Source organism: Anser anser, assembly GCF_964211835.1.
Source record: "Anser anser genome assembly, chromosome: 2".
Taxonomy (NCBI): domain Eukaryota; kingdom Metazoa; phylum Chordata; class Aves; order Anseriformes; family Anatidae; genus Anser; species Anser anser.
In genome coordinates, this window is record NC_139721.1 from 58,689,870 (window position 1) to 58,705,539 (window position 15,670).

The 15,670-nt window shown below is 34.1% G+C and overlaps 1 long non-coding RNA gene across 1 annotated transcript in view; it reads right to left on the reverse strand.

Annotated features, from left to right (window-relative positions):
• Positions 1 to 301: 301 nt before the first annotated feature.
• The window catches only part of LOC310893719, a 34,708-nt gene continuing 19,339 nt past the window's right edge, over positions 302 to 15,670 (reverse strand). Inside the window, exon 6 of the long non-coding RNA XR_014579241.1 lies at positions 302 to 485. This is a non-coding gene — a long non-coding RNA (uncharacterized lncRNA). The remainder of the gene's footprint in view (positions 486 to 15,670) is intronic.

Genomic DNA, 15,670 nt, shown 5'->3' on the forward strand with positions numbered 1-15,670 from the left:
CAAAAGATTGTTAGCTATTGTAGGAAAAAAAAAAATACATATAACAATATCAAGAAACTGAATGAAAATTTTTACTTGTTTTTGAAAGGGCTGAAATGGATACATCTCTATAGGCTATACTTGTGTCTCAAAACTGCTGATGAAAAGAACGACGGCAAAATGTCCACACTAGCTCAGCGTAATAGTGGTCATATCCTTTCAGCCAGACATGGTCTTCTAGTATAAGTAAGGGTTGAAAAGGGCAAGACTTCACATGCCATATGGCAAAATTGGACATACAGAAAGCTTTGTGGCACACATTTACATTTTTATTAAGATTTATTTTCTGCTTTCAAGGTGCTCCAGCAGGTCCAGAGGAGGCTCATTGCTTCATCTTTTGTCCATCTTCATTCAGGTGTTGAGGGATTTCTTCATTAGCAGGATCCCTGCACAGCATTCAAGAGCCAAACCAAATGAGGCCCTAAATGTGTACTTCTTGAGTATCCCTTCACATAAATAAAAAGAATATTTTAATTAAAAAGGGCAATGAACTTTCACATAAAATACATTTTAAAGACTGCCTGTTCTTTATACAAAACTGGGACAATAGTTAACTACCGTGTTACGGTCATCTAAATTTTATCTTCCACGCAGTTTAGCACTATAGAAAACAAACAAATTATTTTAAATTAAATTAAAACAAATAAATACAAATAGAAAGAATAAACTGATTAAAGCAATTCAAATTTCTAATTAAGACTTCAGAAGTACACTGTAGCTAGAAAACAAATTCTTACACTTAGAATGAAAAGCAGTCAAACAAAAACTGAATGTACTTATGTTCTTCACATGCATTACTCAGTAAATTAGTATATTTCCTTACAAATTCAACATTTTCACACACACAAAAAAGCTTGTAAAATAGTTATATACAATTCTGCTTAATAACTTTTTTTTGCAGATGAAAGTGTGCTCAGAGAGTTATTGTTTAAAACAAAAATTCAAAAGAATTGCTCCATTGTATCCTTTGAAAGGATACTTTACTGCTGTCTTGTGACAGCAATCTCTGAGAACAGGGATACTGAATCATAGAACATTTATAATTATTCAGAGTATCTTGATGCATCACTTCATCTTCGTTACTATGAAACAGTTTGGAAAGCCTTGCCATAATATAACTGTGATCCACTGAGTTAAGAATATAGTGAATTATCTCTTTTGAGAGCTGGAAAAAGACTGGTTACTGCAAATGATGGTCTCTTATTCCCAAATATGTAATGTTATATGTTCTATAACTAGAACATAACTATCTTTTAATATGCACAGGAAAACTATGTTAGAAATCGTAACTATCTCCAAAAAGTTGAGAGCTAGAGAATGACAGAATTGTACTCTGCCTTTTAATAGCTATGCTTTATGATGAAAGATTCAATTCAATAATTGAATACTATGTCACCAATATACTGCCCATAGTTAATTCTGTTCCTTGGATGGATAATACTCACCATGGACCTATTCAGTACTGTGTTTTTGTTTAGTTTTTGTTTGTTTTTTAATCAATCACAGTGTGGATCCATGCATAATATACTGCATATTATCCAAACTCTATACTGAATATAGAATCATTAATTATCATGGGGCTTTCATGTGGTTCTGCTACCACTATATTTGCCGCCACAATTCACATCTGAGACAAAGACTTCCTGTGATCATTACTAACTTTATTTTATGTATCGGGAGCTGACATAAATAAATAGGTGCTAAAATTGTTGAATATGTCTATACCTTTGAGCCCCCTGATTTTTTAAAGTTCTCAACAATATAAGAGATTTACAATATTCATAACACAGATCCTAAAATAGATTAATTATTTGTGCATTTTAGGCTCTAAGCTCCATAAAGAGAAATGTGGAAGACGTTACTGGCTAAATGCAGACACTTTGCTTAATTAATTTGCTTAACAACACACAGTAAATTCCCAGACACAGAATATAAGCAGTGATCCACCATTACAACCACAAGAACTTTTTAAATTCACTACATGACTTTTTGAACAGACCGAACAACATTGTTACTTCAGCAACCGTACTTATTACAAGTTATAGTTCATTTTCAGAGCCTTACTTATTCAGCAACAGTGTGAGACATAGATTCAAAGGAACAAGTAATGTGGCAATGTGGCAGACCCCTGTTTTCAATGTCTGTATTTGGTATCAATATTTGTATTTGTTCTCAGCTAAAAACAAACAAACAAACAAACAAACAAACAAAAAACATAATCAAAGCCCATAGTCTGATATTCTGCCTGCATGCTATATATTGCTATGTATTGCTTCTTTCAGTGCTTGCTGCCTTTCTGTCACTAGTGCAGTAGTGCACAAATATAAATTGTTGGAATCTACCTAAATATTATTTCTTCTAATTGCATTTACTGTCCATTATCACAAGTATGTTCCCTAATTTCTACTCAGACATTCATGTGAGATGGTGACTTCTATTGCTTCACAAAGCACTGTACAAAAGGTTGTTTAAAAATAAAATAAATTAAAATAAAATAAAATAAATTAAAATTAAATTAAATTAAATTAAATTAAATAAATAAAATACATTTCTTCTTTATTTAGCAAGTAGGAAATGTTATCAGGGTTGACCAAGTCTGTAAATTATGGAAGCCATGAAAATAATTCAACTGTACAATATTATTATAAATTTAAGAACATAATTACCCTAAATAACATAGCTACAGCTAAACTGGTACAAAGAACTAAGAAGGTTATCTGTAGGATGGCTATTCTTAGTTTCTGAACATCTGATTGTTATACAATTGAATTTTCATAGAACATCGGTTATAATTGGTTGTGGAATAATGTAATAATCACATTCAACAAGTCACGCTTACTCAGAAAAGAGACTATAACATGAGCAAACATCTGAGCCAACTTTATCACAAGGAGCTGGAAGAACCTACGTGCCCCTGAATCAGGTATTTTAGAAAACTCTTACAAACTAAAATTGATTCTAATAATATTACCACTTACATATCTCCACGAATAAGAAATTAAACATCTGAGCTTTCTTCAACAAAATTGAAACATTTATAGACCAAACACAGTGTTCAGGCACTGATAAAGACAATATAAATTGGTAAATAATAAGATAGCGGATATACTATAAAGAAACGGTAGATGAAATTGAATTTAAAGGTAAACATCCCTTAGTTCTTAGATAAAATAGATGGCTACTGAAATTTGCTACAAAAAAAAAAAAAAAGATTTATTTCCATAAATGTACATAAAAGTTACAACATTATTCTTTACTATTTTCCACTTCAACTACAAGAACATTTTTATGTTTTTAAATATAAAATAATACAATAACAACACAATAAATATAAATATAATTTATCTCATGCCCTTAGAATCCAGAACAACCCCTTTCAGAGAGTCGTGTACAGAAAATATTGTTTAAAGCCCAAAGTTTGGGATTTTGAAAAGCCTAATCTGTCTCTCTACCAGTAATAAATCTTTTAAGTCTTTGCTAAAACCATTTTGAAAGGATTACAGATGGTTAGAATCTTATAAAATAGGATTTGACAAGTTGGAAGAAGAAAATTTCTCCTTCTGCTGGAATAGTAACATAAGATATGTGAGTTGGACAAGGAATCACCTTCTTTAATGGCTCGATGAAGAAGTTTAGCAAACATTTTCCAGAGATAGATGTTTATGCTTGATCCTGACTTTCAAAACTAAGAAATGCAGTCATTTCTTGGCCACACTCTGTAAGAGTGTGTGTTCTATAACAGTCAGGGATCCAGAGAGCTTTTTCAGGAAAGGCACTTCAGCTCCAGCAAATAGTTTAAATACTTTGAATCAAGCCTACCCAAGTCATAAGTAAATGCAGAACATATATATATGAGTGTTTATTTTTATTTTATGCTTATCTTTTGTAGACAAAGAAAATAAAATCTTGATTCACTATATATACTAGCCTGAGCTTAACTTGGAAGTAAATCAACCATGCAATATGACATTCTCAACTTGCTCAGTAAGGATGATTATTAAATGGGACTAATACAGTCTGAAGATACAAGAAGGATAATGTAAGTATTGTGTACTAGGATTCTTGATTCAGCTATAGATTTGACGTATGATGTGGTGCCGTGTGTGATGAGAGATTCCCATGCAAAAATCAAAGGTGAGATGTATAATGTCAGTATACCAATGTATTCTTAAACTGCAGTTCCATTTCTGAGCTAATTCACAGAAACAGAATTACAAAGCACTGAAATATGCTATATAAATAACATTTGAACTGAGCAGGAGAGACTTTATGTATCACAATAAACTGGTTAGTCCAGGTTTCAGAGAGCATGGGAAGAAAATTAAACTGAACTTGAGGCTGCAAATCCTTTTCCTCCATAGCTATTATTGTTTTCAAGAAGCTAAGACAAAGCTTCTTTCTGGTATATATACATATCTAATATATATATATATATAAAATAATAATTTTTTTTAAAAAAAAACAGTGTTTGAAAAGTTCACCACACAATGTAAAGTACAACTGCAAAGAGATATGCAGATAAGAGGATACAAAGGGCAGTTCCAAAAGCTCATTAGCTTCTCTCAATAAGTAGGTCATAATTTATTTCAGTGTTTACAATGAGACTTTAACTCCTAGAACTAAGTATTTCATTTTAAAAATACAGTTTTATCTCCTACGTTATAACAATGTATTTGCCCATCTTACATACCAAATTTGAAATGTTTAAAACCTGACAAAGTCATACAAAATATAGTGTAGGAGACACAAGAAAAGTGTCAAGCACAAACATGAAAAACCAGTTGTCTGTTTGTACATACATCTACTGAATCTGCCTCAAAACAGTAACACATAGAAACCTGTAAAAGTCATCACACCACAGCACTGCCACAGTGGTGTGTTCTGTAAGCTGACTGCAAAAACTACAATACCCAAGTCATTTAATACAGATAAAGAGGAGGGAATGGTGAAAATGCTATTTCTCAGACCAAACTGACCAAAGAATGGGGAAAGTTGTATCTAAGTCTGCAGGTTCATAAAAAGAGCAACAATGCCAAAGCCTCCACAGGAACGTTCTCAGACGTTAGAAGTAAGGGCACACAAAGTATAGCTGCATCCCTGGGATGCTTATGTTGGCAATATCAGGTAGCACCTGGCTAACACAGGAGCATTGCCACTCTAGAGTGAATATTGCTAGCAGCTGGGGTATGAGAAAACCAAACAGATACAAGACAAGAAGGAAAAATAAAAACACCGACTAATCAGTAACTTTGTAAGATTCTTAAAAATCCATTCAATACTTACTTTTTTTGTTGTTGTTGTTAAAGCTTAAAAGTGCTTTAGAAAACTTAGACTTGTTACAAGAGGGGAGTAAGCAGATAGGTCCTGATTTACTACTTACATGAAGAGACTACTGCTCTGCCTGTTTGTTTCATTTGTGATTTGAAATGACCAAAGAAATTAGATCCATAGTGCTCCATACTGGCTATGGGATGCATGTTCAGCCGAGTGCCTGAGAACCTCTGCCTGTAGCCCTGCCAAGCACAGGAGCTGGCTGCATGGATCCACAGCTCTGTTTGAGGAAGAGAGGACTCAGAGGAGGATGAAGTCTCATCTCCAACACAGGGAGGACGTGTCAGCAATACGCCAGATATAAAGGCTGGTTTCCTGACTTATAAGAATAAGCAAAAGCATGTCCCCAAGCATGCAGAGTCTGCAATCCAGTAACAGCTTACTAAAGGGAGGTCTGTGAATAATGGAGGAGTTTGCAACATCAAGTAGACCTTATTACACCAAGCAAGGAGCTGAGCAGCAGTCAGTCAGAAAGACCTGAGAGAAATGGTATGAATCAAAATAAATCAAGATGTTTGTGATTTATGTTGGGCTGGAGACCAATATTTCTCTCAAATTGGGATCTATATTAATTCGCATGAAGAGTTAGCGATATAAAGCCCCCCCTGCAGCTTTTTTTGTTTTGTTTTGTTTTGTTAAAAAAAGTCTTGAAATATAAATTGCTGCTTAGCTTTGCTGCCATTTCATTAGTTAAGTAGTCAAGTGCTCAGGAGCTGAGGACAGTATTGCATATCTGTTTTTAACTTCATACATTTGAAAAAAAAAAAGCTCAAAAATTCTTGAAGCAACTCCTTAACACCCTTCTTCTTATCAAAAGCAAAGATTCTTTCAAGACATACTAGTTGATTTCAACTGTGAAATAATGAATGATCATAATTTCTCATCTTCAGAATTCATTTGAATACAAATTCCAACCATCCAGTTATGTACTGTGTATTTTCAGGGCTGCTAATAACTCTCATTGTTTGCATTTGTTGTTGTTTGTTTGTTTGTTTTCCTACTCTAAACAAAATGGAAATTTTTACTAATATTTAACAGAATTCTTTCCAACCAAAAACAATATTCCTGATTCTGTATCAATGTCCTGTGGTAAATGGAGCTGGAATTTATTAATATTACCCCAGGTATCTCAAAATATATGCGGTATCTATTTAATATAATATTGATTAAATATACCCATGCAAATTTTATATTTCACTATTTTGTTTTTCTTGTAGAGACCCAGTTAACAAACAGATAAATTATCTTATTGAAATGGAGAGTAATTTACATCTAAGAAAGTATATTTAGTGATATTCATAACAATCTGCAGGTTAAGATGCGTATCTCTTTCCTAATAAAACCCTGACTGTATTACTTTGGGAATTCTGAAAATATGTAGGATATATCTACAATGCATCTACCAGCAAAAATACAATAGAGGGCCCTTTGGCCACAGCAGAACTGATCTTTTTGAAGAAGTGCATACTGCAGGACATGGGATGAGGTCACAGAGATGGGAAGATATCTAAAGACACCCTAAAAGACATACAAATTGTTCTCTTTGCCTTTAGTTGCATACCTGGAGCAGTGCTGAGTATGAATAGCATACAAATAGGAGTATGAAGCATATGAATAGGAACATACATCACAAACATGAACATAAAAATTAGTTCCTAGGTCATGTATTCTCTCATGTTTTTCTTTGTCCATACTATATCCAAAAGGATATATCCCCCACCTTTTCTTTCCTTCCCTGTTTACTGCAGATAGGAAATGTGCTTGTGTTTCAGATGGGAATAATTGTATGGTTGGTGCTCAGCTGAGTTTACCAGCAACCAACACCTGCTTGAAAAGCAAACCGGAGCCCCCAGCTAGAGGAACTTTTTTCAAACAGAACCTCTCATATTTTAACTTTGGAAGCGATATCTCTATAGGTTACTCAAGACAAGTTTTTCATACCTCATCTCTAGTACAATTCTTTCAAAGGGACAAAGGCATACATTTTCTCAAGGCACTGAGTACCTAAACAGAGCAAGTTGAACATTGGAATTGGTCTGTTATGTGTGAATATGCCACTACTGAGAATGCACTCTTATATGCAATAGGACAATTTTACTCTCTTCTAGGGAATACTATCCATTGACATAAGACAGCATTTGCAGATCTATTTCTAATATTTCTAGACACAATCCTAATACTTCTGAACAAAATAGATTCTGTTCTCTAAGTTCATATCTAGTGGACATTGGGCTACATCTATCTTACTCAAGTAAAACCTGCAGTACTAAATTAATTGTACTTTCTTGAGCTCAACAAAGTATCTAGTGAACAGTAGGTCTTCCCAGAAAGGCACTACACATAAATCATCATAATTCAATGGAAAAAAAGAAATGTTATTGAATGAGGTGTTCTAAATTAATGGTGAGTCTGAACTTCTTTTAACGTCTAGAATAAATGGACATTTGGTCAACGCCCATGTTATTGTCAATACAATAGCAGAAGCTCTTTAAAAGTACATAAATTAAATGTTAAAGTCATTTAAAAGCAAGAGATCTCAAACTGATTTTGTATGTAAATTTTATTTCTCTTCCATCAAAAATATAAGCTCCAGTATAATTTTTGAATGAACTGAAAGCTATGATATTATTTTTATTAACATTATAGTTTTATTCATTTAGTAGAGCTTAGATATTAGACTTATTTATAGATCATAAGCTTTCCCAGGAGAGGAGATAATCCAAGCTTTGAAATTCTGTTCACAAAAACAAAGCTCATATGCTTGATCCCACTGTATCTAGTCTGTATACAGAAATATGTATTTTGTGATTACTACCGGATCCACCAAAAATAGTAAAATGAAATGTTTCTTTCTTTCAAATAAACAAATAAATGTAGCTATCAAAACGTTTTGTTCAAAAAGGCTTCTGAATAGCCAGTGAAAGGCAATAGGTAGCAGAATATGTAGGAAATAAATAAATAAATAAATAGATTCAAGTGCTGTTTGGCTGAAAAGGTGCCTTGATCTTTCTTGTCTTTTTGACTTCTGCAGAGGCACCTAGTACATGTGATGAGGGAATCTCACAAGCTGGAGGAATGCCAGCCCTACCCTAAAGCCTAAGGGTAGAGAGTCTCTTCAGCTCATCTCTTTACAGCCTTCACAGTTCAGTGCTGTGTGTGCTTTTCTGCCCAGTGGGCCACAACCAACTTCAGAAGACATCAGTCTGAACTTAAATGATGAGATAGAGTTGGAATCATTATGAGGACACATGTCTGTGTTCCGGGCTAGTGCATTGCTGGAAGTGTATGCAGTTTTGGACCTCCATAGGATTTCTCAGAAATGAAGGACCTCATTAGTGGTACGCAGGTGCTCCCTTGCTCAGTTCACCACCACCATCTCAATTAGTTTACCAATCTGATGACTATACTAGCCAAGGGAGTCTATGCTAATTCAACTAGTTTTCTCTCTGCTGGAACTGACCTTGGGCATTGTTGTAGTTTTTGTCTGTTTGTAGAAAACACTAATCAATTCAATAGACTTCTAATGAAGAATTTTAGCTTAAAATCTTACTTCTGACACAATATGCGCTCACCTACATTATTAAAATATTCTGTATAACAATATTATATTACATGTTGCATTAGAGTTATAATGAGGATAATGGAATTTATAAGCTAATAAATTCAAGAGTTAAAACTTTAAGAGTTTAAACTGAAACGTTTTTATTTCTTTTTCTATTAGTTCTTAATTTTACAAAGTTAATGCACTGTTTCAGTGTGGTACTCAAAGACCTTTGCAGCAATCTTCTACATAATTGTTCAGTCCTCCTAAATTTTGCTAATAGATTGCATTGGTTAGTAAGAACAGCAGTAATGTGGACTGTTCAGTACAATGATCATATCAAGAACAACAGTGAGGTAAGAGAATTCCCTTTGGACACGAATAACATAGGTATTAACCTTATATTAACAAGAAGTATCGATATAAACAACTGAATGAGAGCAAAAAATACTCTAATCTTGAACGACAGTCATTTATAACAAGGAAGAGCTTCTAAAGGGAAATCAAAGTCATTGCTTGGACAGGAGAGAAGCTATTCACAGAATCACAGAATTGTAGGGGTTGGTAGGGACCTCGAAAGATCATCGGGTCCAATCCCCCTGCCAAATCAGGTTCCCTAGAGCAGGTTGCTCAGGTAGGCTTCCAGACGGGCCTTGAATATCTCCAGAGAAGGAGACTTCACAACCTCCCTGGCAGCCTGTTCCAGTGCTCCGTCACCCTCACCGTGAAGTTCTTTCGCATATTGGTGCGGAACTTCCTGTGATCCATTTTTTGGCCATTGCCCCTTGTCCTGTCCCCACAAACCACTGAAAAAAAGTTGGCCAAACCCCACAGTCTCCCATACTTAAGATATTTGTAAACATTGATAAGATCCCCTCTCAGTCCTCTCTTCTCAAAAGAGGAAAATTTGTGACCTCCTCAACTGAGTGTCAGTATTAATCAGTTCAAATAACATTCGTGCCCCTTTTCTCATATGTGTAGTTTGATATGCTCTGCTTTACTAAAAGCCCATCCCCTTTTGAAAGAGACTGATCAAGATCTGGTCAAGATGCACACACTGGCCTTCATTTTTCTTGCATCTTCTCTAACCTAGAATGTCTGCATATAGTACATAGGTTTTTGCTTTTTTCCCTGCCATTAACAATTATATTCCAGCTGTAGAAATGTAAATATTGATACTTGGTACAAAGATGTGATACAAATGCATGTGTGCATTACATGTATATACATATATGTATATACATACATATGTGGTAGTGGATCTCTAAGCCTTTAAAACACTAAGGGACACTTCAAGGTCACTGGTTAATAAAGTTGGTCATTGTCAGATGTTTCTCTGTAACTGAAATACAATCTGTGGTACATCTTTACTGTACAAAGAGGCTCAATTAATTTCAGTGAAGTTAAAAGGAAAGCCCTCATTGTGACAATAGGATTAAGAACATTTCATTGCTAATGCAAGATTCACTTAGCACAAACACCTTCTTTGAAAAAGTACATGCGTCCAAAAAAACCCATATTAATCAGATGGCAGGCTTCACATAACAACCAATTTTAATTAAAAGTCTATCTCATCTGCATTCATTTTACCACTGATAGCCACCTATGAACCAACCAAGCAAGCAAACAACCACCAACCAACCTGATTTTTCCAGAAAGTTAGAGAAAGTTTGCCTAACCATTCATTACAGAATTTAACAGAAAAAAAACATACCTGCTATTAATGTGAAATCTGTGTTATATTTTGGGCAAACATTATATTACTATAGATTAAAATCATAACCAGTGTTGGATGACTTTTCATAAGAAGTGTTTGCTTGATTTGTGAAGCTGGCTGAGTGCATCTATGATGCTTCCCTCTATTATATACAGACTGGATTTCAATAAAATCCATGTAGTTTGTAAAACATTTTTGAACAGAACAACAGTTCCTGTCCAAATATTGTATGATAGACAGACATTTTTTATCCAATCAACAAAGGAATTCAATTTCATCACTGTAGTTGACTAACATTTTGACAAAGAAATATTGCCAGATGCTAAACAATCTGTCTGAAAAGGACAATGTGAAAAACAAGAATTCCATGTACTGTATAGTTGGTCAAATTTAATGGAGTGGAAGGAGATCCTTTTAATTACTATGACTACATCTATTCCAAACAGCTCCAGGTTGGTGGGATTTTTTAATATTTTCTTAGAATATCATAGTCAGTGCGTTGATTATGAGTGCTTTTGGAATTTTCTCCGAACAGCTCTGAGGATTTCATGAACTAATACCAAATAATCAGAACACTGAATGCATTATATATGTCAAAGGATGTTAGACTTGTGGTTTTATAGGAAGAAACTCCATTCAGTGAGAGATATTGACATCCTGTCTCAGAAGGAGATTAGTAGTTCAGAAAACCAAGTAAAACATGAACAGGACAATTAAAAATATCAACAATGAGACTGCTTGCCAACCAGGAAATTTACTATAATAAAAAATATAGTAAGAAATTTATGTATACATATATAAAGAAATGTAGTAATAAACATAGTAAAAAATTCTCCCCAGGTTGATTACTGAGTACAACTTTAATATCTTTAGCATGACTTATTTATAAACATTGTAAAGCTATGATAAGTGGAAGTGGTGCAAGTTAGAGTTAGTAGCTGTCATTATTTTTATTTTAGAATTTTTGAATTTTTGTTTGGGGATTATGGATCTTTCAGAGCTTGGTGATATTGAATGTAAATAAATATCTAAGAAGAATTCTAGCTGATAGCATTTTTTTTTTCCCAAACCATTTTCAGGATTTCCTGTGAAGTATCAAGTAACTAACAAGAAGAAAAAGTAAGCACTGAAACTTTCGATACAAGACATGTTTCTGAGAACCTTATGCTCACAGAATGAAAAAAAATAAAAAAAAAATAAAATCTTAGTAAGGGGATAATTTCAGTACAGGGTGGATGACAGGTTGACCATGAGCCAGCAGTGTGCCCTGGTGGCCAAGAAGGCCAATGGGATCCTGGCATGTGTAAAAAGGAGCGTGGCCAGCAGGTCAAGGGAGGTGATCCTCCCCTTCTACTCTGCCCTGGTCAGGCCTCACCTGGAGTACTGTGTCCACTTCTGGGCTCCCCGGTACAAAAAGGACAGGGATCTCCTGGAAAGAGTCCAGCGGAGGGCCACAAAGATGATACAGGGCCTGGAGCATCTTCCCTATGAAGAAAGGCTGAGAGACCTGGGTCTGTTCAGCCTGGAGAAAAGAAGACTGAGAGGGGATCTTATCAATGTTTACAAATATCTTAAGTATGGGAGACTGTGGGGTTTGGCCAACTTCTTTTCAGTGGTTTGTGGGGACAGGACAAGGGGCAATGGCCAAAAAATGGATCACAGGAAGTTCCGCACCAATATGCGAAAGAACTTCTTCACGGTGAGGGTGACGGAGCACTGGAACATGCTGCCAGGGAAGTTGTGAAGTCTCCTTCTCTGGAGATATTCAAGGCCCGTCTGGAAGCCTACCTGAGCAACCTGCTCTAGGGAACCTGATTTGGCAGGGGGATTGGACCCGATGATCTTTCGAGGTCCCTACCAACCCCTACAATTCTGTGATTCTGTGATAACAGCAACCTAGAGTACTCCTTGCATGATCTAATAAACACTTTTTAATATCCTTCCAAGCTTTGTACAATAAAAGTTATTTATTTACCTCAAAGGCTGTTTTGTTTCTAGAATATTTTTTTTTCATTTTAGTTCTTCAGCATCAATTTAATTTTATTTCTTTTTCACTTTTTCAAGTTTTACAAACAGATTTTTCCTCATTGGTGTACTCTGTCAAACTTAAAAAAAATGGAGCATTTACATCTGACCACTCTACTACACAGTTTGACTCCTAAATATGGTATCAATAATATAAAAGATCCTGAGATGAAGAAAAATAAAATAAAATCATTATATTGTTCATCACTGAAAAAAATGTAGATTTTTTTATAGTCTAGTTTATTTATCATTGTTTATTTCTACATAAAAGTGGTAATTATCTTCATAAACTAAAAAACTGAAATCACCTGAATTCTATGGCTTTTATCCACAGGAGTACCAGCATAAGTTATACTTAATTTTACTGTGATTTTACTCAAAGGAGGATGAATTGTGCAGTAATAGAGAGCCCAGTGCTACAGTTTCCATGTTGTCTCTTGTATTATCTACAGAGTGCTAGAGGAGCCTCCAAGTTTGCCAGAATCTGGAAGAATCTCTAGAAGATGTCTTTAACATAAACATAAGTCCAATAAATCTGGGGGCTACTTCAGACATCACTAGAAACTAGTTTCCAGCCACCTCATGCTCCTCTACATTAATACTAACAGCTTTTCAGCCAGATCAAATATGGGACCCTGAACTTAGAATCAGCTCTGTGTTTTTATCAGTTGCCAGGCTCTATTCTGAAACAGCTAAAACCAGCTCTATTCTGAGCTGAAAGACAGCATGCAGAACACCAGAGATAAATTTGTGTTGAGACTGCTGAAGGAAGGATTTTGAAAACAAAGCTCCCAACAGAAAAGTTATGTGACAGTTAAGTAAGAAACAGGTGTCTCTGTTCCATAACACAGTAATTAGCAGATGGGATATTTAATGGGAACATTGGATATTTAACATCATGAACCAACTTATAAAATTGATTAATTGAATATTCTGAAAAGGCTCTTGGAAGTACTCTCATAGTACTGAAATAATGATTAAATTCCTGGTTAATTCACACTGTCACTGAAGTTTAAACAATACTTGAAATTGTTAACTTGTAAATTAAACCTAAATATAAAAAGGTTGTTCATAGCTGTCTGACTTCTGTTTACTTCTGTTTTGTTTCTCATGAGCAGCATATGTAAAGATTAGATGATCTTGTTTGTTTGTTTTGCTACTCAATTCTAAACAAAATGAAAATTTTTACTGGTATTTAACAAAATTCTTTCCAAAACAAAACAAAACAAAAATATTCTTGAGGCTGTATCAATGTCATCAGAGTTATGGATAGACTCAGGAGAGAAAGAACAACAGGCCACATTAAGCCCCAGATGACTCCCTTTGTCACTGGCCTGGGTTACTGTAATTTGAAGACATAAGAGATATGTCAACTTTACCCAATACAAAGATTTCCAAAGTCATTCCAGAACCAGAAGATTCTGCATGTGGGTCCAGTTCCACATTAATATAGTTACCTGGTTTTCAGGCTGCAGAGTGATCATACCTAAGCAATGCAGCAAAGTTTGTTTTGAGAAAACCTGGGAATTTCTGCATGATAATGCATCACGCAGAAATAGATATATCTGAGGGAAACTGTAAACAGACTTATTGCAAAATTTGGACTCTTTATTTTCGTTGTCTCATTTGCCATTGGCAGCTAGCATGCTTGCATGAGAAATGATTTTGCTATCTTGTGAGAAATATTGATATTATAAAGGAAAATAATAATTAAAAAGAACTCCTCAAAAAAAAATATTTTAAAGATTTTTACTGATTTCAAGAAAAAAATAGTTCTAATAGTGTCAGTTTACCATTTCCTTTTAATAATTTCCTCCTTGTATTTACTATTTGAATATAAATGCATTTTAAAAAATGTATTTTGCATTTAATTAAATAATTGAAAAAAATAAAAGGGATATATATTTTTTTAAGTTTAGAAAAATACTGAAATTAATTCTATCATTAAAAAAATTAAGTTTGATGAATAACATGATAGCAACATGATATTAATTATAATAAAAAATAGTTTAGCCTGGAGAATAGTACGTTTATTAATCTTAATCACCTATGCTTAATATTTATCAAATTAATAAACAATTGAAAACATGTAGTAGCAATGGGAACAATTGAAAACGTTGTAGCAATGGGAACTATATCATATACATAACAATAACTGGTGGTATTTGTGAGCATATGTATTGTTATCTGTCTTTGTGTGTCTCAGAAATCAAGACCAACATTTACCCTCCAAATATATCATCTGCTCTCATTTAAGTTATATATTCTACCCGTCAAATTTTAATTCATTGGATACACATATGTGGCTGAAAGATCAGTTTCTGCTTTAAATAACATACTAATTATCAGATTATTTCAGGTCAGTTAAACAAACGTGAAAATGAAGCAAAGAAAAATGGGAAAAAATTGTAATGTTAGAAATAGAAAATCATAGCTGAAAGGGACAAAAAACCAAGTTGGCTTCTAAACCTTGTTGCAAATATTTTTAAGCACACATATCTAAACAAACAGGAGTTAAAATTTTAACAGATTTCTCTGAGAAGGTTTGCTAATATACTGTTCCAGATGGCAGTTTCCTAATAAGCTTAAAAGCTTTATGGATAAAACCTTGGACATCAGAACAGATAAATGAATTGTTTTAAAAAAGAGAATAAAAAAATTAAAGTTGCTGAGGTCATTCAGTACTCTGAACTCTGAGGTTTTAATCTATCTAAAGCACTGAGGACCATCTGCAAGCTAATTCAATTTAGAGATGGATGTGTAAAACTAATTTCTTGCTAGAGGCAGGAAAAGGTTTCAGTTTTCTATCTATGAAATAACTTGCTTTGTTCTTGAAAACAAAACAAATATTAAAAAAAAATGTAGAAGGGTACTTGGAAAGACTAAGATATAAAGAGAGTTAAGTAAAAAGATCACTTTTCCATTTCTGAGATAATAAATGAATTTGATGGACAAAATAAAAACAAGAAAATGGGTATTTTAAAGTGAACAGCATTCTGACATACTTACTGATGTAC